Source organism: Canis aureus, chromosome 23 (genome assembly GCF_053574225.1).
Source record: "Canis aureus isolate CA01 chromosome 23, VMU_Caureus_v.1.0, whole genome shotgun sequence".
NCBI lineage: Eukaryota > Metazoa > Chordata > Mammalia > Carnivora > Canidae > Canis > Canis aureus.
The window spans coordinates 8,138,525-8,163,905 of record NC_135633.1 but is presented as its reverse complement, the minus strand read 5'-3'; the positions used below and the strand labels follow the sequence as shown (position 1 = coordinate 8,163,905).

At 45.9% G+C, this 25,381-nt stretch overlaps 1 protein-coding gene and 1 pseudogene across 2 annotated transcripts in view; one reads left to right on the top strand and one right to left on the bottom strand.

Moving 5' to 3' along the window:
• The window catches only part of NELL1 (neural EGFL like 1), an 812,319-nt gene that overhangs the window by 27,990 nt on the left and 758,948 nt on the right, over positions 1 to 25,381 (top strand). The gene's annotated exons all lie outside the window — the stretch shown is intronic.
• Positions 883 to 22,475, bottom strand: LOC144295525 (inorganic pyrophosphatase pseudogene; annotated as a pseudogene).

Sequence of the window (25,381 nt, the reverse complement as noted above, 5' to 3'; positions counted from 1 at the left end):
GCGTTACATTAGTGTCAAGTGTACAACATAGTGATTCAACAAATATATGCAATAAATATATATGCTGTGCTCACCGCAAGTTTAGCGACCATCTGTCACCAAGCAAGAGTATCACATTGACTATGTTCCCTATGATGTACCCTTGATTCCCATGACTTTTTCATGCTATACCGAAAGCCTGTATCTCCCACTCCCCTTCACCTGTTTTGCCCATCTCCCCCCTTCTCCCCTCTGGCAACTATTTCTTTGTTCTCTGTATTTTATAGGTATGATCCTGCTTTTTGTCTATTTGTTTTGTTTTTTTTAGGTTCCACATGTAAGTGAAATCATATGCTGGAGGAAATGAAAGTGTAGTTGGAAGATAAACAAATCTGAAAGGATTATTAATACTGCACCATTGATATTAATAGCTAATGGTTACTGTGCTTGGCTGGGAGGGTCCTGTTGTATCTTAGTGACCTTGACTTAGACTCCAGGGATAGGCTTAGTGAGCCTGTGGACCTCCTAAACTGCACACACATCTTTTTCTTGGGAAAGGGCCTATCGCTTGCATCATATTCCCAGGGATGTGTGCAGTCTCTCACAAACGTAAGCGATATACGACATTTCATCATTATAGCAGCCCCAGTTTTCAGATGGGAAAACCAACACCTGGAGAGCTTAAGTGGCAGATTCAGTACTTGAACCCAGGCCTCTTCGATCTTGAACCCTGTCCTTGACCCACTCTGCCATGGTGTACTCCCACAGCATTAGTAAAGGAAAACTGAGGCATGCAGTGGTCGGTCCATACCCCCAGCTCTGATCTGTGCCCAGAAATGGTGTGTGACTGCTGGTTTGTGCAGAAAGTCAGTGCTTCAGGGGCAAACGAGAGACTTGGATCAATCACGCAGCTTGGAAAGTAGCCGACTGGCGGTGTCGCGCCTCCTGTTGGGTACGAGAAGGGGGTGGTGAGCAGCTGTCCTTGTCTCCACAGGTAGGGCCAGGGCGTGGCTGCACAGGAATGTAGTTCATTAAGGAGGAAGTCCCTGATTTCGAAGTGGATTACTGTAGGAGGGGTTATGTCCCTCCCAGTTGGATCCATCTGGGATAGTTCTGTCCTAAAATCAGGGGAAGGGCACATAAGTCCCAGAACACTTCTTTTGGTCCATTTTTCTCTGTGGTTCAAAGAGCATTTTAGGGGAAGCCTGAGTGGCTTAGTGGTTTAGTGCCGCCTTCAGCCCAGGACGTGATCCTGGGGATCCAGGATTGAGTCCCACGTCGGGCTCCCTGCATGTAGCCTGTTTCTCCCTCTGCCTGTGTCTCTGCCTCCCCCCTCCCCCCGTTTCTCATAAATAAATAAAATCTTAAAAAAAAGTGCATTTTATTCTCCTGATGTCCAAAGGTCAGTGGTGAGTGAATTGGTGTGTCCAGGCCTGCGTTCTCTGCTTTCTTCAAGCTGCAGCCCCAGCAGGGGCATTTGACGCCCACGACACTTAACTTTGCCGTTCACCTTGAGAAATGCGCTTCTGCACATGCCCGAGGAGGTCTGTGCTTCTGTGAGGCCTCTGGGGCTCCAGCTGCTTTGTGACTTCCTTCACACCTTGACAAGCTGCAAGACTTTAATGGGCTTAATGCACTTGGGAAATGGCCTGTTGAGGTTGTGTTGTGTGAATTGAGATTACACGGGGGAAATCATTCTGTTGGGTCTACTAGGCTGATGGTCCTGCTTGAATGGAAGAGGAGGAGGGCAGGGAGGGCTCGAAGCACACCTCGAGCCTTTGGAACTCGAGGCCGAAATATGCGTCCAGCAGGAGATAGCTGCGGTTTGGTTGGGTGGAAGGGAGCCTGCTGTCAGTGGGTGCATAGAGCCACTCAGTTGGACTCGTGTGCGAGTGCACATCTGTGGCTCCGTGAGTGCGAGTGTGGATGTGGGGCTGAGCGTGGCCATGTGATGAGGAATAGGGTGTGAATGTGTAATAATTAAGACCTGGGTTTGAATCCCAGACCCACCACTTGTAAGCTAGGTGGGTTAGTTAAGTTGCCTCTAGACACGTCAGTTTACTCATCTCACAGAGTGACTGTCAGGGTCGAAAGTGCTAGATAGATACATGCCTGACATTGCTAAGTGTTGTCAACATCGGCAGCTGTTAGTGTGGTTGGTGATGGAAGCAGGCACGTGCAAACATACACGGTAAGAGGGTGCACAGGTGTGCTCACTCAAATTAGTTGTTCCCTCCGCCGCTGTCTCAGTGGACTCTCTGTGCCTCTGGGGCTTTCCCTCCTGCAGAATCACTGGTGTGCTCTGCAGACCTCCTGTTCCAGAGAAGCATTGCACAGTGAGTCCCCACTGGGACCTATCCTTTCTAGGGTTTGCCCTGATTTTCTTTGGGATTGTTCATGGTTTTTGCACTTTTTGTCTTTCCCCCACCCGCTGTCATTTCCTGAGGTCTTTCCCAGGGTCATTGGTGGAGGGAGGAGGTGACCCAGAGGGGTGAGTGATCTGATTTAGATGAGGTCCACCTGCTTCCATCTGCGATCTAGACAGATTTGCCCTTTCCTCCTGCCTGGTCCCTTATTGTTCTTGTGCTTTGTGGATCTGAACAAGTAGAAGAGGACCTGTGAGCTAAGTTCTGCCTTGAAACCTCACACAGCTTTTCATGGTAGATATAAACACATTTTCTCTATTCTGAGACTAATATTTACCTTTTAACATGATCTATCTTATTGTATCCATGTAATCACTGAAGGTAATATTTCTTATCCCTAAAGCTTTTGTTAAAATAACTGTGCATCTCAGAGTGGATGGCTTCTTAGACCTCCATCTCCGTAATTATAACCTTATATGATCTATTCTGAGAGCTGTTTTCCCAACTAAATTGGGGGCAACTGTGGGGCAGAAGAGATTGGTCGTGGGTCCAGAGCAGACATCGTGGGTGCTCAGGCTGGTTTGAATGGCTGTACTGATAAGGCATGACTCCTCCATGGAGGAGCCCACAAGGCTGGTGAGCCTCAGTTGCCTTCTTGACTATGGTTTGTCCTTATCCTGCATTAATAGTTTGGGGTCTTACTATAGTTTTGCTACTAAGGTCATATAAGAAGAATGCAGCTGGGGAGGCAGTGCAGGTATGTCTGAGGACTGTGCACCACACGGGGTGTTCCTGGTGTTCCCGAAGCACACTGCCAGGTGGTGAGTGCTGTTGGAGGTCTGAGGATTCAGAACTGATTTGGGGCTAACTGGAGCTGGGAGGACTTGTGGAAGGAGGAGCAGAAGGAGCAGGGTTGGGTTAGGCTGAGACGTGGAGGAGGAAGATGATACAGCGTGGATGGCCTGAGCAAAGGTGCCGAGGGGGCATGGTCAAGGATATTGCACAGGACAGCTTGGCTTACATAAAGGTTCAAGTGAAAGTGTGTGGGAGAGAAGTCTGGAAAGCCAGGTTGGGGGCTTGTCCATGAAAAGCTTTGAATATCAGGCTTAGGAGCTTATTGTGGGGAAAGCATGGGCTTTGGTATTGTTGAGACCTGATTTCATTCATTCATTCATTCATTCATTCATTCATTCTTTCAATATGACATTTATTGAAATACCAGGAGCTGTTGCCCACTGCTGAGCAGACAGTAGGGGAGTGAAGACCAGCCCCCTACCCTTGCAGGACTTCCACTCCAGTGAAGTCAAGTCCTAGCTTTGTTCTTTACTACCTGGGTAAATGCAAACAAGTTTCTTAAACTTCTTTCAGTTCGTCATCTGTACAGCAGGGATAGCCATGACTGAATGAAATAATGGAAATCAAATCGCCTCATACACAGTTGGTATCGCAATAATCTTAACTCTCTCCTCCTCCCTGCTATTTTCGTTTCCTCCCCTCCTTTCCATAGGTGGTGGAGAGACAATGGCTCTGCTCTGCACCGGCCGCCCTCAGAGAAGGGTGCCTCACCTTCTCAGCTGCTCCTGGGACTGCCAGTTACAATTTAGTGATGTCCATAGGTACTTGGTCTCATGCGTTTGCCTCCTGGATGGGGCTGTAAACTGGCCTAGATCAAGAGAGTTCACCAGCAGTAGAAATTAACCTATTAACACCTTTGAAGTTTCTCCAGGATGACTGCAAGGTCAGAGTGTGGGCCGAGCTTAAGTGAGACCATGCCTAGAGAGACCCAGATGAGGAGTGCCGGCCAGGAGGGGCAGGGACAGATGGAGATAGGAAGTCGAGGCCAAGGAGGGGAGAATGGGAAATGAGAGGAGTTAAATGGCCCCAGGTCTAGGAGGGAGACTCTGATGGGTGTAGGTGGACCTCATGCGGAAGTTTGTTTTTAATTCTTGTGAATATTGGTTGAATGCCCATCACATGCCTGACGCTGTTCTGCTGCTGAAGCTATAGCAGCAAGAGGACAAATCCGCTGCCCTCATGGAGCTTGTACAGAATCAGCAGAGAGCACACGGATGAAGACGTAACAAGGAAATGTTGACTAGAGATGAGGACCATACATTCATTCATTTATTTGTTCAGCACAATTTTGATTGTCTACTATTTGCTAGTTATTATACTGGGTGCTGGGAAACACAACAAGGAAGGAGACAGCCTTTACCCTCATGGACTTTGCATTCTGGTGGGGACACAGTCAATTAAGCAGTAGATTCATAAATCTATAATGAGGCTCAGCCAGTGATAGGTGCTATTTAAACAAAGAAGGAGGATAACAGAGTACAGATGACAAGAGGGTGCTTTTTAGATCAAGTGCTTAGGAAAGGCCTTTCGAAGATGATATTAGAGCAGAGACCTGTCTGAAGTGAGGGAAGAAGCCCTGTCACAACCAGGGAAGGGCATTCTGGGTAGATGGAACTGCAGCTGCAGAGACTCCAAGCTTGGTGAGTTGAGCAAAGTCTAGAAGGTCTGGGCGGCTGAGGTGGGAAGGGTGAGAATGAGAGCAGCAGGAATTAAGGTCAAAGAGGGAATCAAGAGACAGATCATAATTGGCCTTGGAGGATATGGAAAGGTGTTTGGGTTTTATTTTCCGTGGGTGAGAGGCAGTTGGAGGATCTTGAGCAGGGTAGTGATAGAGGATTTGCACTTTTGAAATGCGACCCGCTGCTCCATGGAGGATAGAATGCAGGGGGCCAGGAGTGTACTAGAGATTGGCTAGGAGGCTGTCGGCAAGAGTCCAGGGGAGATGATGGCTTTGACCAGGATGTCATAGAGGAGGAATGTCATCCAGATTTGGGAGATACTTTGCAGGTAGAGAAAATAGGATTTATGAATTTGCAAAGGATTGAGTATGGGTATGAGGGACCTGCTGGGATCAAGTGTGCCTCCTCAGTATTGCTTTTGGGAAGACCAGTGGGGTCCTGCTTCATTTGGTCATATGAGGTTATGTTGTGTTTGAGGAGCTTCTTTGTTGTGCACTAGGAGATGTTGAGGCATTGGTTCTAGAAGTCCAGAATTAAGGGCAGAGGTGGGGGTGGAGGCCTATTTCTGGGTGTCATCAGCATGACTGCGGGATGGGGTGAAGGGAGTATGATGAGATCATTCAGAGCAGTGTCTCAAAGCTGTGGACCCGGACCAGCAGCAGCAGCAGCAGTGCCTGGGGTCTTGTTAAAAATCCAACTTTTCAAGCTCCTCCCTAGACTGACTGGATCAGAAACTCTGCATGTGGGTCCGGCGATGGGTATTTTAACAAGCCCTCCAGATGATTCTGGCGCAAGCTCAAATTGAGCATTGGGGAGTGAGTGTAGACAGAGCAGGGTCCAAAGATGGAGGCCTCCAACAATTAAAATCAGGAGGAGAAGAAGGAGCCAGCCATGGGGACTGGGAAGAACCAACCCGCAATTTAGGAGGAAAACTCTTTGCAGGGGACGCCGAATGTTTCCAAAGAAGGTGGTAGGTAGTGGGGTCACGTGCTGCTGAGGATTGATGGGCATGAGGACCCACATCTTTCCAGTGAATCTGGCAACATAAATATCTTAGCCTCGACTGGAGCAGTTTCAGTGGGGTGGCTGGAAGGAAAGCTTGTTTGGGGTTAAGTGGAAGAGAGGAGGGGAAGTACGGAAGCAGCGGCTGCAGGTACAGGCAAGTGTTTTGTCGGGTTTCACTGTAAAGAACAGTGAAGGGGGCAGCAGCTGGAAGGTGATGGGGGGTCTAGGGAGGTTTCGTTTTGCTTTGGTTCAAGGTAGATGTTATAACATCCTTGACAACGGGGAGGAAGCCGGTCGTGGAGACAGTCTAGAAGGACACAGGGCAGGAGAGGAGAGCGGGAGCGAGGTCCTTGAGCAGGTGACAGGGGCTGGCATCGCACAGGTGAGTGGAGGGCCTGCCGGGCGCAGGCCAGCGTGTCCTTGGCAGCGGGAGACAAGGCGGGGGTGCCGGATCTAGAGGACGATGTGTTCAGAGGATGACACACACAGGGCCTTGAGGCTGGAAGACTCGCAGGTGCAAAGATGAAGTCATTTTTAAATTTTTCTCAGTGAGGTAGGAAGTGAGATCATCCACTGGGGGAGGGGGGTGGGCAGGGGGAGGTGATAGAGGATTGAGGCAGGAGAAAAAGGTGTGAAATAGAAGAAAATAAAATGGGGTGATGTGAGGTGCTAGAGCGTGCCTCCTCACATGCTATCCTGGTGGGCACATGAGAGGACAGGGTGGGGTTTGAGCTCCTTCCACGGGGCTGTCTTTGCCACAGGAGCCCCAGGAACTCCCTGGCTGAGGAGGGGCACCTGTTAATACACGGGGGCGGGGGGGGGGCACAAATGGTAGATTTCAAGTGGCCCCCAGTCAGGAAAAAAGTTGGGCACCCAGTCCAGGGTTGAAGCTGAGCTCCCTCACTGTGGTTTGGGATGATCTTTAAGTTCTAGAACCTTTGGGACGCCCTGGTGGCCCAGGCAGTTAAGCACCTGCCTTAGGCTCAGGTCATGATCCTGGGGTTCCGGGCTCAAGCCGCACAGTCTCCCTGCCCCTGGGGCTGCCCGCTCAGCAGAGAACCCTCTCTCTCTCTCTCTGCCCCTCCCCCACTCATGCTTAATCTCTCTCAAATAAATAAATAAAATCTTTTTAAAAAAAGTTCTAGAATCTTCTTGGCTTTTCTCCTTCTTGCAGAGAAGACAGTGATCTAGACGGTCCATGGGGGTTCTCAGGCCTGCACTCCATTGGTCATTGTTCAAAATACGGCATTAGTTTATTTGTAGAATGGTCTGTATTTATTTTTAAGATTGTGAAGTATTTTCACTGTAACAAAGGAAATAATCGTGGGTGTGTAAAGCAAAAGTTAATAGTTTGTAGACCTTTTTTCCCCTCTACCCCACCTCCATCCCCAGTCATGCATGGTCTTCTCCTCTACTGTTTTTTATTTTCTTACTATTTTATTATGTGCCTTCCCCCTGCTTCCAGAGCTCATGCGCACTCTTGAGTCTGAGCCTGGTTTCAGTCCTGGCCCTCTAGCTTTCCACTTTGACTCTAACATTGCTCTCCATTGAAGGGAACCAGAGCTGCCTGGGTGTAGCTAATTACAAAATTTGGGGTAGGAACTTCACAACGGCCCTGGGGTAGCTGCTTTCAGACATACTTGGGTTATTCCCCAAAATGGCCAAGGTGAGACAATTTACTTAAAAGCAACAGTCATGGCCATCAATTGATGAAAGTTGTTCTAAGAAAGCCAAGAATGCATGATAATGTGCAAAAGGAGCACATTGCCCCTGAGCAAGTTCTTTAATTTCTTCATGCCTCGATTTTTCCATCTGTAAGATGGGGAGGTGATGATGATGTTCACCTCTTAGGACTGTTGGAAAGATTAAGGACGATCATTCCCGCAGAGGCATTAGCAAGCAGTTGGCACATCCTGTTAAGTGTCAGTCATGATTCACATTATTATTCATCTTACTATTTCCCTGGAACACTCTACAAGGTCCTATGATAAATATTCCAAGTGCAAAAATTCAGAGTGGGAAAAAAAATCAAATATTTAGTAAGAGCTGCTTTTTTTTTTTTTTTTTTTTCCTGGGCACTGTGCAGTGCTCCAATTTGGAACCACCAGGAATTACAATTTATATTTATATGTGCATTTATTTGATGTTGTTCTTCCACACTAGACGTAAGCCCCATGAGTTTAGGTTCTTTGTGGTGCTCCAACTGCCCTATCCTAGTAATTGGGATACTATTTGTTAAATAAATGAAGCGGTGAAAAGCACTCTGTTGAATAGCAGACAGAGGTATTTATACAAACTGTGAGCAGTGTGAGAAAACATAATAGGGAGGATTGTAAGACTGTAGCAGGTATTTCTACTGCTGGTTGGAGGTGTGTGTGTGTGTGTGTGTGTGTGTGTGTGTGTGTGTGTGTGAGAGAGAGAGAGAGAGAGAGAGAGAGAGAGAGTGAGCACGCACATGTGTGCCCCCTTATTTGGGGGGAGACATGTTCCAAGACCCCCAGTGGATGCTTGAAACCACGGATAGGACCGAAACCTATTCATACTGTTCCTTCCTATATGCATGTACCCGTGATAAAGCTTAATTTATCAATCAGGCCAACTAAGAGACTAACAATGAGACCTAATAATAAAATAGAACAGGTATGACACTATGCTGTAAGAAAAGTTCCACCAGTGTGGTCCCTTCCTCTCTCAAGGTATCCCTGTTGTCCTGTGCTCACCCTTCTTGTGGTGATGATGTGAGATGATAAAATGCCCACGTGATGGGATGACGTGAGATGAATGATCTAGGCACGTGGCCTGCGTTGGGGTCCTGGCGACCGCCTGGCGCTAGGTCAGGACCGTCCTGTGCTTCCAGTCCTGAGCGGATCACATGTAGCTGACCCGAGGAAGGCCACGCTGAGCAGAAGGGGGGTGACTACTGAATGTTTTCCAGGAAAGCGTCCCAGAGGAGGATGCTCTGAGCCTTGGCAGGTGGGAGACGTTTCATCAGGTTGAAAGCAGGCAGGAGACCTTCTGGGCAGAGGTGCTGGTGCCTGGCAGCTGACACACGGGCGTGCTCAGCACTGCCAGCCCGAAGGTGCCCCCCGGGTCACTGGCCGGCAAGGGTGCTGGGGAGTGCAGGTGAGGGACCCCAGTGGTTTGGAGGCCTCAGCGCAGAAACAGGGTCCTGGGGGAGGGTGGTCTGAGCTGCTGTGGAATCCAGGTCTGGGGCACTTCCCCGTTTGTATTCTTCTCAGAAAATTTCATGTTTTCAAAGAGGCTGTTTCTGGTTTTCTTCGTCCTTCTCTGGGAAAGTTGAATAATGGCCTGGACTCCGGTCTGGGATCTGGATTCCAGTCCCAGCTTGGCCAGAGCTAACTTCTTGACCTTGGACGTCGTTTCCTACTCTACAAGTGGGGGAGGGAAGACCTATTTCTCAGGGTATTATGCATTGCCACGGATGTAATATCTGGAGGAGCACTTTGCAAACTAGTTAGGAGCTGTGCAGATGTGAGGGGTGGGGCTTATTTACTTATTCCGGGGTGGCGGCCCACTTGGCCCTTAACCCCAGGAAATGTAGCCAGACTTTAGCGTTTCCTTTGAAAGAGTGGTTTCCACTGGGGGAGGAACTTGCTGAGGTGTCAGATCTGGGGACAGAGGTACGAGGGCTCTTTTATCACTTAGAGCTGCGCTGTCCAGTACAGTAGCCACAAGTGGGGGGGGGGGCTATTGAAATTTAAATGAATGCAAATTAAATAAAAGACACAGCTTCTCAGATGCACTAGCCACCTTGCAAGAGCTCAATAGTCACACTGCATTGGCTACTTATTGACTTACTTTTTTTTTTAATTTTTTTTTAAGATTTTATTTATTTATTTATTTATTTTTTTAATAATAAATTTATTTTTTATTGGTGTTCAATTTACCAACATACAGAATAACACCCAGTGCTCATCCTGTCAAGTGCCCCCCTCAGTGCCCGTCACCCATTCACCCCCACCCCCGCCCTCCTCCCCTTCCATCACCCCTAGTTCGTTATGGAAGGCTCTGTGGGACGTGCTCCCTGTGGACTGGATCTGCAGAGAGCACCTCCCAGGCCCCTCTGACATGGCCTAGTGGGGCCTGCCGAGGAGAGAGCCCTTGGGTGAGGAGTGAGCTCCTGTGGCATCGGTGTCACTCCGTCCCCAACCCTATTCGGGGATGGGCAGGACACATACCACGTTGTCAGGTTGCTTCTTGGGAGCCAAATGCTCACCATAAACAGATGCTGTCTCTGGGCTTTCTGCTGTTCTGTGCTTTGTAGCTCTTTAAATGATCCCAGCAGAGGATAACCCAGCCGCTTGCCTGCCTGTGGGGCCGTATTTACATTTTCTGTCGAGAGGCAGAAGGAGCAGGAGCCGCAGCGTGGTGAGAACACTTTCCCGTTTCTGTCATTCTCTTGCCAGTGCCTTTCCAGAAACCTCAGAAGGGGAAATGGCAGGGGGCCTTTTGCTCCAGGAGCTGCAGTGGGCTTTGGGTGGGCTTCAGCTGATTGCCAGTCATGGTGATGGGCGTCCTTCCCACCCATTCCCTGGATGCGCAGTGAGGAAGGGACCTCTCCTCTCTGTCTGCAGGGCCCCCGGTGGTGGTGGTGGTGGTGGTGGTGCTTCATGTACAGTGGGGGATGGAAGGAGAAAGGAAGTTGTGAAATGGTCCAGAAGACTCAGGTGGTCTGGAGGGGGCGTTTTTGAAAGACTCACTTGAGATGGACGATGAGACGTATGGGACCCTGATACGCTTCATCCTCAAGCGCCACCTTTGCACTACGAGCACGATTCGGAGAGCAAACCATTCATTCACCCAACAGATACTTATTGAGCCACTGCCACTTGCCACGTACTGTCCCAGGTGCCTCGGCTTCCAGCAATCAGGATGCCAACCGCTGTCCCTGTGGAATTTATGTCGCGGTGAGGCCAGAAGAACCAGCATGTGCCAAATGCTAACTCCGTGCCCGACCTCGAGTGGCCCACCCGGTGCCCCCACAAACAGCCCTCCCAGAGGCCCACTCTCACTACCCCTGTTGTTCACAAGCTATGTAGCCTGTCCAAGGTCACTCAGCTGGGGAGTGGCAGGGCTGGTCCCTGGCAGGCTGGTGTCCCGGTCCACACTCTCCATCCCACGCTGAGCTTTCCTGCCGCTCCGTGAACCAGGTCGGGCAGAGGTGTGTGTGGCTGCAGAAGCCCTGAGCAGCCCTGCCGTCGCCCGGAGCAGGAGCCCCACGTGCCTGGCAGGCTCCTTCTCGTCCTTCCCCTGTCCTTCCTTCCCACTGCTCCTTCACACCCTGTGCTGGGGCTGGGGCTGGGGCTGGGTTGCGGCACGAACCCACCTTGCCTTTCCTCGGCATTTGATTTCTGCAGACTCAAGCCACTTTTCTGTGCAGTGGTGTCAGGAGTATTCTTTTCCGAGCACCCCTTGGACTGCAGAAAGGGAAGCTGAACCTACTTTTCCTAATACTTCCTTTTTGATTCCCTCTGGGTGTTTCCTCCCCATTTTCTGCAGGTTTATAGGTTCTCACTTCTTCCCTCTTGTTTTCTTCTCTTTCTTTCCCACCCTTCCTGTTTTGACTTCACTACCAAAACCAACTTTTTAGCTGTTCCAGTCCTTTCTGGGTTTCTGATGTTCTTATTCCAAAGTCCAAAGAGTAGCTCTTTCCATGCACACTTTTTTTTTTAAAGATTTATTTATTTATTCATGATAGACACAGAGAGAGAGAGAGGCAGAGACACAGGAGGAGGGAGAAGCAGGCTCACGCTGGGAGCCCGAAGCGGGACTTGATCCCGGGACCCCAGGATCGCTCCCCGGGCCAAAGGCAGGCACTAAACCTCTGAGCCATCCAGGGATCCCCTCCATGCACACCTTGATCCCTGAAGCCTTTATGCCCCGAGGGTGCTCTTGCACGTGCCTAGGTGCTGGTCTTATTCGCAGAGTCAGCATTCCAGTGTACAGACTTTTTATCTTTGCCTCCTGGAACTTGGCTTTGTGCTGTCACCACTAGGTTTTTTTTTTTTTTTTTCCCCTCTCTCAACTCAAGAATGTGTTAAAGGCGTCACCTGGCAGATGGGTTCCATTCCTCTAACCGTTCATAGATGATGCCGCCTTCACATTATGGTGGAGGAACTGATGGCCACCCCCTTACCCCAGTCTCTGAAGTCCACAAACGTCATTAGAACTTATTTAATATCCCCGATTAGGAAAATCAGGGCAGAGGCATCTTGGAATCCTTTCTGTCATGACACCAAGATAATCAGGGTCTTTCTTTCTTTTCATCTCTGTTGATATCCCTAAGAACTTTCCAGAGATTGGAACTTTCTCAGAGAGTGATTTCTGGAGGTGGTGGGTACTTCAGGCAAAGGAGCCACCCAAACCCACCAAGGTTAGTTCTGCCAGAGAACATTCCAAGTAGTGTATAAACCTTTCTAACCTCCTGGAATTCTGGTACCCGTTGCCCATGGTGATTGGTTGACGTATCTGGGCAGGAAGATGAAGAATATAAAATTCTCTGCTCAGCCAATCACCCCTTCCTACACAGCCCCCAAGGGGATATACATGCTGGAATCATGCTTTTCAAAGTTTAATGTGTGTAGGAAACTTCTGGAGATCTTGCTAACATGTAGATTCTAGTTCGGTAGATCAGGGGTGGGGCTTGGAGCTCCTCATTTCTCACAAGTTCCCAGGAGGTGCTTTTGCTGCAGGTCCATGGACCACAGTTTGAGGAGCAAAACAGCAAAGAGCCAGCAAAGGAGTATTTTTATGAATATTTTATGAATATGAAGTTTGGCCCCAATTCTGATGCACTGCTCTATTGAGGTGGAGTTTGCAGGAAAAGAACTTCTTTTTTTTCCAAGAGGAAAGCCTTACTTGGCTTCCGTGGGGGTGAAATGGTGTGGAGAAGGTTCTGCTGGAAATCCTTCCAAGCAGGAGCAAACACAATGCCTTTCCTCTAGACTCAAGGCTCCTGGGCCTATCTGGCCTAGTCTTTACTTCTCCTGGCACATTAAAAACTACTCTCCACCCTGTGGTAGCACCAATAAATAGCAGTGTTCTTTTGGAGAGGGAGGAGGTGTGGGAGGAAAAGCACTCTTACTTTGTATTCTGTTCTTTTCTGCCTAGAATGGCTCTGTGCACACTTCTCCCAATGCTGTACAAATCGGGTGACTGCGCTGTGTAGTTCCCTTACAGTCGACGAAGACTCTGCAGAGCTCCAAGGGCTTGTAGAAGTCGTTAAATCCACTTCCATAGGACGCAAGACCCACAGATCCCCTGCCAAACTGATCCAGAATTTCTAGACGTGCGGTGTCATAACAAAGAGATACTACTGTTCAAATTTTTCTTGGCCTTTCTTTATTTTCTTTTGTAATTAGATGGATATCTTCTTTAGCAACAACTCAGAGCTATGTATGAATCGAATTCGAACCGTGATTCTTCTCTAGGTTTCCTGTTACTGTCCCTGCCTAATTTCCCTTTTGCATAGGCCCTTATTTTCCTTTGTCCTTCGTGGACGTGTCCTTAGCCCCTACACCTGCAAATGTTGGACTAAATTCCGTCTAAGTACCTTCTATTTTTTACCTCTTTAGGGTGATCTCCTCTGATCTCGTGCCCTCAGATACCACCTCTACCCTGATGACATGAAATTTGTATTTCCAGCTTGCACCACTTTCCCTGAAAGGCAGAGTTGAACACCTAACTGCCTAGTTAGCTTCTCAAACACGAGATATCACAACCACCCACCCACCTCACCCTCAGCTCTGGACATCTTACAAGACTTCTTCATCTCAAAAATAGCTCCATTGTCTACTCAGTTGCTGAGGCCCAAAATGTAGGGATCATCCTTGAACGCTCTTATCTTTATATCCCTAATCCAATTGGTATCTCCTCTACCTTCAGAATACATTTTGGATTGGATCACTTCTCATTTCCGTAGCCACAACCCTACTGTGAGCTACTGTCATGTGTTCCTTAGGACATCACGTTAGCCTTCCTACTGGTATCTTGGTCTCCACTTTTGTACCTTTGTAGCTCACCTTACCAACAGAAGCCAGATGGTATTACTCATGCTTAAAACTTTCCCAGTGACTTACTGATACGCTTAAATCTCACACTAAAAACCTTCCTTATAAAGCTCTACCTTTATTTGGTTCCACCCTGGCTCATCCATGTCAGTACTCACTATGATCAGAGCAGTCTTCTCTCTGTTTGAACATGCTATATCCGTCAGCTTGTGCTGCACAGTAAACTACCTCAAAACTCAGAGGTCTAAAATGAAGCATTTATTCTCACTTTTATAGAACTGCAAGTTGACTGAATCAGCTGATCTAGTCTGAGCTCGGCTGGGAGGTTCTGCTTTAGGCTGAAAATATAGCTGGACTTGGCTCTTCTCAGCAGTTTGAGCTCAAGTCTGTTCCATGTGTGATCTTTTGAGAGCCCAGGAGGGCATGCTTTTCTCCTGGCAAAGGCACAAACCCAAGGGGGCAAGCCTACTGCACAGGCACATTTTAAGCCTTTGCTCCTATCACATCTGCTCAGACTCCTTTGGCCAAAGCAAAATCATTTGGGCAGCCTCAACATCCGAGGGCAGTGAGTATATTCTTGTAGTGGGAGGGAGGGCAGGAATGCATCTGCTGCGTGACCGTGCACATTGGGATACACTCCAAGCTTGTTCTGCCTCAGGACCTTTTAATTTGCTGTCCCCTCTGTCTGGGATCTTCACCAGCCTGCCTCTCATTATTCGCTTCTCAGCCACGTGTTTCCTCCTCATAGAGGCCCTTGAAGGCCCTTAGTCTTGGCTAAGGTAACCTGGTCGTTCACTTTCCTACATTACCTTGTTTTATCTTTTCATCTCACTTTATTGCTACCTCACTTACTTGTTTTGTTCGTGTGTTTATTGTCTGATAAAATGCAAGGTTTGGGGAGATAGGACCCTGCTCAGTTCATAGAAGTATTCAGTGCCTGGAACAGAACATGTCACATCATAAGTGCTCAATAAATTTTTGTCATTTGGCCAGATCTCTAATTCTTATATGCCTTGAAGACTAACTATAAAAAATTATAGGCCTCAAGCACTGTGGATACAAACATGTACTACCACGTGCGGTAGGGTTAATCCAATGACGCGTGACAATCTAAATTGATAATTATGGGGCCTCATTAATATAAATTTATAAGCAGTCATAAGAGCAGTTAAGAATTTCTTACCTGTCTAAAGACCGTTCAGTCTAGTGATTTAGCTCACAATGAGCCTGTGAGGCTGGCAAGGGCAGACGTTATCCTCTTTAATAGGTGAAGAAACTGAGACCCGAGCGGCCCGCCACTGGTGGAGTTCCACTAGAATCTGTGTCTCCTGAGTTGGGGATGACTTCTCTGGGGAGGTAGCCTGTGGCCAGAGGAAGAAGAGGTTATTTTTCAATAGTGTCGGTTGACGGAGGATCAAGCACAGGATCTGTGGGACCTTTGACCTTACTCCTTACAATGATCCATGGATTGAAGTTCTTTGGGAATCATTAGATAAAGTTTTCTGAGCTTTTCAAGAACTCTAGGTGGTATGGACTCGTGGAAAGATGTGATTTGGAGTCAAACAGATCTAGGTTCAAATTCAACTCTTCACTTATTAGGTCAGTGGTCTTGGGCAAGTAACTTAACCACTCTGACCTCAAACTCTTCATCTGCAAAATAGGGCTATTATATCCTTGCCCCTTTAGGTATGTAGTAAGGAATTGCAGTGTGTGACATCTAGCAGGCACTCCTCAGTAAACAGTGGTTATTATTATTTCAAGTACTATTAAGCAGTACCCTTGTCTGATTCTATGACGTATGCCAAGTGGGACTTCCAGGTAAAGATATTAAGAGTGAAATTTTATATGACGTGGGTGATCCTTAGATGTTTTCTTGATCCACTCACCAAGTTTTATATTACTGATTTGTCTGTGGTGGTTTTGGTTAGTGGAAATCCTGGATATCTACGACATATAGCTTCCAGCATGGTTTGTTTCTGCTTTACACCAATTACTCCAGAAGGCTGGAAAGAACCTTTGAAAGGACTTTGGTGCATCCCCATGACTGAAGTCAATGCCATAGTCCTAGCATTCTGGGCTGCATCTCTGCAGAGGACAGTGCCTGAGATCTTATGATCATCTGGAGTTAAAAGTGGTCTGGATATTAGAGGAAAACTGCGGTCTGCGAGCATCCAGCCTTCTTGACCCTTGTGATTTCCTTCGCTTGTGTGTTTGGGAGTCAGTAGCCATATGCCCTTATCTGTCCCATCTGTTGGCATCAGTGCATGAAGGAAAGGCTGGCCTGGGACGTGATGGGGTTTATACTCTTAGTGACTATCTTGATTGGTTAGATTGCTCAGAACCAATTGTTCTCCTTGTCCTCTCCATTCCTGAAATGAGTTAAGCTTGTACCAAGAGCCAAGACTGCAACATGTCAGCCCGGATGTAAAACCCTTATTCCATGGCTAAAGATTTCTTTGTCCTGATTATCCATCGTGGTTTTAGAAAAGCTAGTATTCCTTTCAATGACTTCCCATTGTCCTTGGGATAAAACCAGAAGTTCTTGGATGGTCTGTGTGGTATGGCCCTGCCTGCTTGCCCAGTAATGTCTTAACCCTCTCCCTCTTTGCTCTCTTCACTCCAGCCACATTGCTGCTTTAGTTCCTTGAATGCCTCATCTTTTCTCATGCCTCTTGTGCGAGTTTTGTGTATTTTGCCGGCAAGTATCTTATAGCCAACACTAAACTAGCTTAAATAGTAAGGAAGATGTACTTATTACCTCATATAACAAGAAATCCCAAAGAAGAGAATCTCCAGGTTGGTTAATTCAGTAGCTCAATGACATCAAGCAAAGTCAAGGTTTCTTCCCTTCGTTTCCCTTCCCCCTGCCATCTTTTTGTTTTACAATTCTTAGCATGTTGGTTTTGCTTTCCTCATGCATGCGGGATGGTTGCCACAGTTCCAAGCATCACATGTAAACAATACAATATACAGCAGCAGAAGAGAACATATCTCCTCTGGTGTGTCTCTTGTTACAAGCAGAGATCTGTTATGAATTGTGCCATTGGCTGTGTGACCTTGATCTCAGATTACTAAATTTCCCTGAGACTCTCTCCTGTATTATACTCATGGAAAGAACTGGACCAGATAATCTTCAAATGTATTTTAATCCCTCCCTCCCTCCCTCCCTTCCTTCCTTCCTTCCTTCCTTCCTTCCTTCCTTCCTTCCTTTCTTCCTTCCTTCTTTCCTTCCCCCATCTTTACATCCATCCATTTATCCATCCATTCATCTTTTATTTAACATACATTTACAGAAGCCCTCTTATTTTTGTAGGAATTTTTATAGGCAATACAGCTAGAATAGGGAACCAAACAAAGTCCCTATTCTCATGGAATGTATAATATCATGGGAAAGACAGATATTAAATAATTAGAAATAATCCAAGATTGCTATGTGATTTGGCTATTCTGGGGATGTCTGGCCTTGGTAGGCGACAATTCCTGACTTACTTAGCTTTGAGAGCAGACATGGGACAAGGTGGATGTCTCAGGCCATAGTTAGCATCAGGGACTATGGTGGGCAAGAGATTATTAACATCTTTCAGAAAACAGCAAAGGAAAATCTAATTTTCCTGGGTTAATTTTTCTCTTTTGTAAATTGAGATATAATCAACATACAATAAAATGAACAGATCTTAGTTTAGTTTGATGGCCTTTTACAATTGTATTCCCTCAAAACCATCACCTAAAAACAAGATACAGAAATTTCCATTAACACCCTCACACTCCCCATCCCGTCCACTGCTTAGCTTTGCCTGTCTTTGGACTTGAGACAAATAGAATCATACTGTGTGTATTTTTTGTATGCGGTTTCATTTGCTCAACATAATATTTTTGAGACTCAGCCATGTTGTTGCATGTACGAGTGGTACATTTTTATTGCCAATTAGTCTTCTTTTGTATGAACATGTTTTCCTTTCTTTTGGGTAAATATCTAGGAGTGGAATTTCTGGGTCAGAGGGTAAGTGTAAAGTTTAAAGAAACCACCAAGGAATTCTCTGAGGTGATTGTTCATTTTACTATCCCATCAACAAAGTATGAAAGGTCTGGTTGCTCTGCACCCTCGCCAATATTTAGTATTATTAGTCTTTTTGCTTTTAGCTAGTCTAATGTGTATTTAGTTGTGTCTTACTGTGGTTTAAATTTGCATTTCCTTGATGACTAATGATCTTGAGTACGTATGTGTGTGTGTGTGTGAGTGTGTGTTTCTTATACCTTTGTGAACTATTAAGGTCTTTTAGCCATCACATTTTTTTTTAAAATTTTTATTTATTTATGATAGTCACAGAGAGAGAGAGGCAGAGACATAGGCAGAAGGAGAGGCAGGCTCCATGCAGGGAGCCTGATGTGGGACTCGATCCCGGGTCTCCAGGATCACGCCCCAGGCCAAAGGCAGGCGCCAAACCGCTGCGCCACCCAGGGATCCCAAGCCATCACATTTAAAAAAAAATATTGACTTGTTGGAGTTCTTTATATATTCTGGTTATAAGCTCTTTGTCAGATACACGCACTGCAGATATTTTTCTGACAGTCTCTGGCTTATCCATATTCTTGTGGGTGTTTTCATGCGCAGAAATTTTAAATTTTGATGAAGCCCAAGATATTATTTTTTTCTTCTGTTTTTTGTGTCTTATCTAAGAAATCCTTGCTTACTCTCAAGTTATGAGGAAATTTTATCTTCTAGGAACTTTATGGTTCCAGCTTTTATGTGTAGGTCTGTGATGCATCTTGAATTAATTTTTGTGTGTGGTATGAGATAAAAGTTGAGGTTCATTTAAAAAAACAGATATCTACATATTCTGTTATCATTTGTTAAAAACACTTTTCTTTTCCTGCTACATTGACTTAGTGACTTCATCAACGGTCATTTGACTACGTATGTCTGGGTCTATTTCTATATTCTCCATTCTGCTCTACTCATCTATAGTTTTATTCTTAGGATGACACCATATACTTTTTTGATCACTGCAGCTTTATTGTACATCTTTTTTTCATTGTTAAGTCTTGAAATCAGATAGTTTAGTAATTCCAGCTTTGTTCTTTTCTTCATTATTGCTTGGTGATTCTAGTTCCTTTTCATTTCATTTCATTTCATGTTATTTTCTTTTTTTTACATTTTTAAAATTTATTTTTTTTATTTTTTTAAAGATTTTACTGATTTATTAGAGAGAGAGAGAGAGAGAGAGAGAGGCAGGCAGAGGGAGAAGCAGGCTCCATGCAGGGAGCCTGACGTGGGACTGGATCCCGGGTCTACAGGATCACGCCCTGGGCTGCAGGTGGCGCTAAACCACTAAGCCACCTGGGCGACCCTACATTTTTAAATTTAAATTCAAATTGCCAACATACAGTATAACACCCAGTGCTCATCTTATCACATGTCCTCCTCAGTGCCCGTCACCCAGTCACCTCATCCCCCTACCCACCTCCCCTTCTGCAACCCTTTGTTTGTTTCCCAGAGTTAAGTCTCTCATAGTTTGTTTCCCTCTCTAATTTTCCCCACTCAGTTCCCCTCCTTTCCCCTATAATCTCTTTCACTATTTCTTATATTCCACGTATGAGTGAAACCATATGATGATTGTCCTTCTCCAATTGACTTACTTCACTCAGCATAAGACCCTCCAGTTCCATCCATGTTGAAGCAAATGGTGGGTATTCGTGGTTTCTAATGGCTGAGGAATATTCCATTGTATACATAAACCACATCTTTACCCATTCATCTGTCAAAGGACATCATGGCTCCCTCCACAGTTTGGCTACTGTGGACATTGCTGCTGTGAACATTGGGGTGCAGGTGTCTACGTTTTTCACTGTATCTGTATCTTCGGCGTAAATCCCCAGCAGTGCAATTGCTGGGTCGTAGGGCAGGTCTAGTTTTAACTTCTTGAGGAGCCTCCACACAGTTTTCAGGAGTGGCTGCAGCAGTTGCTTTCCTGCCAACAGTGCAGGAGGGTTCCCCTTTCTCCACATCCTCTTCAACATTTGTGGTTTCCTGTCTTGTTAATTTTCACCATTCTCACTGGTGTGAGGTGGGATCTCATTGTGGTTTTGATCTGTATTTCCCTGATGACAAGTGATGCGGAGCATTTTCTCATGTGCGTGTTGGCCATGTCTATATCTTCCTCGGTGAGATTTCTGTTCATGTCTTCTGCCCATTTCATGATGGGATTTTTTTGTTTCTTGGGTGTTGAGTTTGATAAGTTCTTTATAGATCTTGGATACTAGCCTTTACCTAATGTGTCATTTGCACATATCTTCTCCCATCTGTAGGTTGTCTTTTAGTTTTGTTGACTGTTTCTTTTGCTGTGCAGAAGCTTTTTATCTTGATGAAGTCCCTGTAGTTCATTTTTGCTTTTGTTTCTCTTGCCTTCATGGATGTGTCTTGCAAGGAGTTGCTGTGGCCAAGTTCAAAAAGGGTGTTGCCTGTGTTCTCCTCTAGGATTTTGATGGATTCTTGTCTCACATTTAGATCTCTCATCCATTTTGAGTTTATCTTTGCATATGGTGTAAGAGAGTGGTCCAGTTTCATTCTTCTGCACGTGGCTGTCCAATTTTCCCAGCACCATTTATTGAAGAGACTGTCCTTTTTCCAGTGGATATTCTTTCTGCTTTGTCGAATATTAGTTGACCATAGAGTTGAGGACCCATTTTTGCATTCTCTATTCGTTCCATTGATGTATGTGTCTGTTTTTGTGCCAGTACCACACTGTCTTGATGATCACTCATAGAGCAATTCAGCAATGTGGCAGGAGACAAAATCAATGTCCAGAAGTCAGTGGCATTTCTATACACTAACAACAAGACTGAAGAAAGAGAAATTAAGGAGTTAATCCCATTGACAATTGCACCCAAAAGCATAAGATACCTAGGAATAAACCTAACCAAAGAGGTAAAGGATCTATACCCTCAAAACTATAGAACACTTCTGAAAGAAATTGAGGAAGACACAAAGAGATGGAAAAATATTCCATGCTCATGGATTGGCAGAATTAATATTGTGAAAATGTCAATGTTACCCAGGGCAATATACACGTTTAATGCAATCCCTATCAAAATACCATGGACTTTCTTCAGAGAGTTAGAACAAATTATTTTAAGATTTGTGTGGAATCAGAAAAGACCCCGAATAGCCAGGGGAATTTTAAAAAAGAAAACCATATCTGGGGGCATCACAATGCCAGATTTCAGGTTGTACTACAAAGCTGTGGTCATCAAGACAGTGTGGTACTGGCACAAAAACAGACACATAGATCAGTGGAACAGAATAGAGAATCCAGAAGTGGACCCTGAACTTTATGGGCAACTAATATTCGATAAAGGAGGAAAGACTATCCATTGGAAGAAAGACAGTCTCTTCAATAAATGGTGCTGGGAAAATTGGACATCCACATGCAGAAGAATGAAACTAGACCACTCTCTTTCACCATACACAAAGATAAACTCAAAATGGATGAAAGATCTAAATGTGAGACAAGATTCCATCAAAATCCTAGAGAAGAACACAGGCAACACCCTTTTTGAACTCGGCCATAGTAACTTCTTGCAAGATACATCCACGAAGGCAAAAGAAACAAAAGCAAAAATGAACTATTGGGACTTCATCAAGATAAGAAGCTTTTGCACAGCAAAGGATACAGTCAACAAAACTCAAAGACAACCTACAGAATGGGAGAAGATATTTGCAAATGACATATCAGATAAAGGGCTAGTTTCCAAGATCTATAAAGAACTTATTAAACTCAACACCAAAGAAACAAACAATCCAATCATGAAATGGGCAAAAGACATGAACAGAAATCTCACAGAAGAAGACATAGACATGGCCAACATGCACATGAGAAAGTCCTTATCTTTAAATTCTGCGTTGAGAGCAAACTGACTCTCTGGTTTTCCACCAGGAATCTTGTACCTTCTAAACCAGTCCACAGTAGCTTCCAGGTAGCCAGGTTTCAGCCACTTGACATCATAAATATCATTGTAATTGGCTGCATCAGGATCATCCACGTTAATGGCAATGATTTTCCAGCCGGTTTCCCCTTCATCAGTCATAGCCAGTATGCCCAGAACTTTCACCCTAAGTATTTCACCTCTTGCACATACCTTACTTCCAATTTCACACACATCGATGGGGTCATTGTCACCACAACAGCCAGTACGTTTGTCATTGTGTCCTGGGTCTTCCCAAGTCTGGGGGATGGCACCATAGTTGCAGATATATCCTGTATAAGGGAACAAATTTGCAACATAACGGAGTTTTCCTTTTTCACATCTTGTTTAATTGGGTTTAGAGGGTCCTTTGTAGCTAATCTCCTTTTTTGCATTAGACCAGTGTGGTGCTTCAACTACCATGTGGAAAATGTGCTTATCTGCATAAATCAGAACATCATGAAATGGAGATATATATTGTTCTTTTTCATTTTTGAGGAAGACTCGGTACTCGAGCGTGAAGGGTGCAGCATGCTCCTTGCTGCTGAAGCTGCTCATGGTGCCGATGCCTGGCCGCCGCCACAGAGCCACTAGCCACAGAGCCATAGAGCCACAGAGCCACTAGCCACAGAGCCACAGAGCCACTATCCATAGAGCCACAGAGCCACTAGCCACAGCCATAGAGCCACAGAGCCACAGAGCCACTATCCATAGAGCCACAGAGCCACTAGCCACAGCCATAGAGCCACAGAGCCACAGAGCCACAGAGCCACTAGCCACAGAGCCACTAGCCACAGAGCCACAGAGCCACCAGCCACAGAGCCACTAGCCACAGAGCCACTAGCCACAGAGCCACAGAGCCACCAGCCACAGAGCCACTAGTCACAGAGCCACTAGCCACAGAGCCACTAGCTTGCATGCAGCACCAACTGACAAGGAGAAACCCCCGCGCCTGTGCACCACGGTGACTGGAGTTTGGTGGATTTATAGTTGCTTGAACAAACATGCCCTAAAAATGTTGATTCATGAATCAATGTTGACCTAAAGGGTGGTCCCCAGGGCCATGCTGTCTGATTTTGTATGTAATTCTTTCTGGGCTGGCATTTTTCTTTTTTTAAATTTTTATTATTTTTTTTAAAGATTTTATTTATTTATTCATGAGAGACACAGACACACACACACACACACACACACACACACAGGCAGAGGGAGAAGCAGGCTCCCTGCGAGGAGCCCGACGGGGACTCTATCCCGGGACACAGGATCACGCCCTGAGCCCAAGGCAGACGCTCACCGCTCAGCCACTGGTATTTTTCATCAGTGACTTCGACGAAGGCATCATGGATTACTTATCAAACCTTTAGGCTGATGGCTCCTGGAATTTTGGGTTTCACAAATTTGGTAAAGTTGCAGAAACAATTTAGGAGGTGATGCAGGGTCTTCAACTTTTTATTTTTGCCATGTAGGGATGTGAATAATATTAACTTTCATCTCTTCATTTTGTCACTATTTTACTAAGAAAAGACATTGATTCCATCAAAAAAGAAAGGCCATGATCTCAATAAAGAGACTCCAAGAAACAGCCCTTCTCAAGAAAGGACGATTGAGTGCTTTATACTGATCTTAAAGGAAAATGGTGTATACGTGTACAGCACAAACAATTGCAACACAAAAATTCAGTTTTCAAAATTACAATGGACCTAATTTCTGTAATTTTCTCTATAGATTTGTCATTTAGGAGAGTTACATTCGACAGTGCATCATACATGGAGCTTTAATGTGGACTTCACTGTTTTTGTGGGAAGTTCAGAATCATAGCTCTACCGACAAAAATAGAAGAACCATCCCCTTTTGCTGTCTCACCCAATTCAGATATTTTGTGTTGCACCAAGGGAGATTGGGAAACAGCCCTCGGCCCCACTCCTAAGCTGTGTACATGCATATCTCTGGCCTGACGTGCCTCAGCCATTTCTGCTGCCTTCTTTTCCCCACAGGCCAGGGAAGAAGCTGCGGGTCTGGCAGTGGTGGAGGAGGAAGGAAGGATGATGGGGTCAGCCCCTACCTGAGGTGCGCACGAGAAGGCCCTGATCATTTTAAGCAAAGCAGGCAGGAACGCAGCTGAATGTTCAGGATGCTGCACACCAACAAAAAGGGAACCCACTTTTCCCCTGACCCCAAACAGCTCAGAACCCACTTGAAGACCCCTCACGAGGAGCTGCTGCTGGAGGTGATGAGGTGCTGGGAGAAATCACTCCTTCACTGGATGTCAGAAATGGGGCTCTCAGTAACTCCACAGGTTGGAGCCAGGAGTGATCGGACAGGATGGGATTTCATAGGGATTAATGTAAAGTGCTTCCCAGTGGCGCAGAGCCTCAGCCACAGAACAAGCCTCTCTTGAGAGCAGTTCATGTGAGAAAGGCCTGGGGTTTTCCCACCGTCTTGAGTTCAGTATGAGCCAGAAGAATTTATGCCATCAGTCTTAGGCTACCTCAGTGGAACATGATGTCCAGATCGTGGGAGATAATGGTTGTGCAAGATGATGATGATGATGATGATGATGATGATGATGATGATGATTATTATTATTATTTTGTGCAAGATTATTTTGAACCAGAAATTACTCTCTTTCCGGTGGGGGTTGCTCCTTGTGTTTTGTCATTAGCAGCATCCCTGGCCTACACCCGCTTGATGCCAGTAGCACCTCCCCCTGAGTGTGACAACCAAAAATATCTTCAGATGTTGCCCAGTACCCTTCCAGACAGGCCAGAAATATCTCCGGTGAGAAACCATTGCTCTGGACTCTAGTCTGCCCGGACCACACGTCGAACTGTGTTCAGTTCTGGGCTCTCCACTGTATGGGGAAAATTCACAAACTGGATTAATTCCAGAGCAGTGGGACATGCCAGGGTGAGGTGTGTAAAAGCCAGGCCATTAGAATTTTGGAGGATATTTCTTTAGACTGGATGACAAAGGACTCAAAGGACGCTCCATTTTTCCTTTCCATCCACTTTTTTACATGCTATTTTTTTGTAGCGAAAAAATATATATAACATGAATTTTGTCATTTTAGCCCTTTTTTAAGTATACAGTCCAGTGGCATTAAATTACATTTACAATGTTGTGCAGTCATTACCACTGTTTCCAAAATTTTTCATCACCCCACATGGAATCCACCCAGTTTTATCTCCTAGCCCCATCGCTGGGCACAGAGGGGCCTCTTCTAGCTGCCTTGCTGTGATCCAGCCTTGGATAAATCCCACCATCCATTCTCAGCAGGGATGGTGAGACTCAGCTGCTTATACAGGGTTTTAATCTAGTCTCAGCTGGGCTCTATTTACCCTCAGGGCTTGTATATCCCACTTGGTTTCTGCCCCTACACTCCCCAGCAGCTGCTCCAAACCATTCCCTATTTTCCCCATGGCCTACCCCCATCCTCCTTTTATACCACCTATACCTCACTATTTGAGTTTATCTAAAATGAATTTCTTAAGCTCTTTCTCCTGAA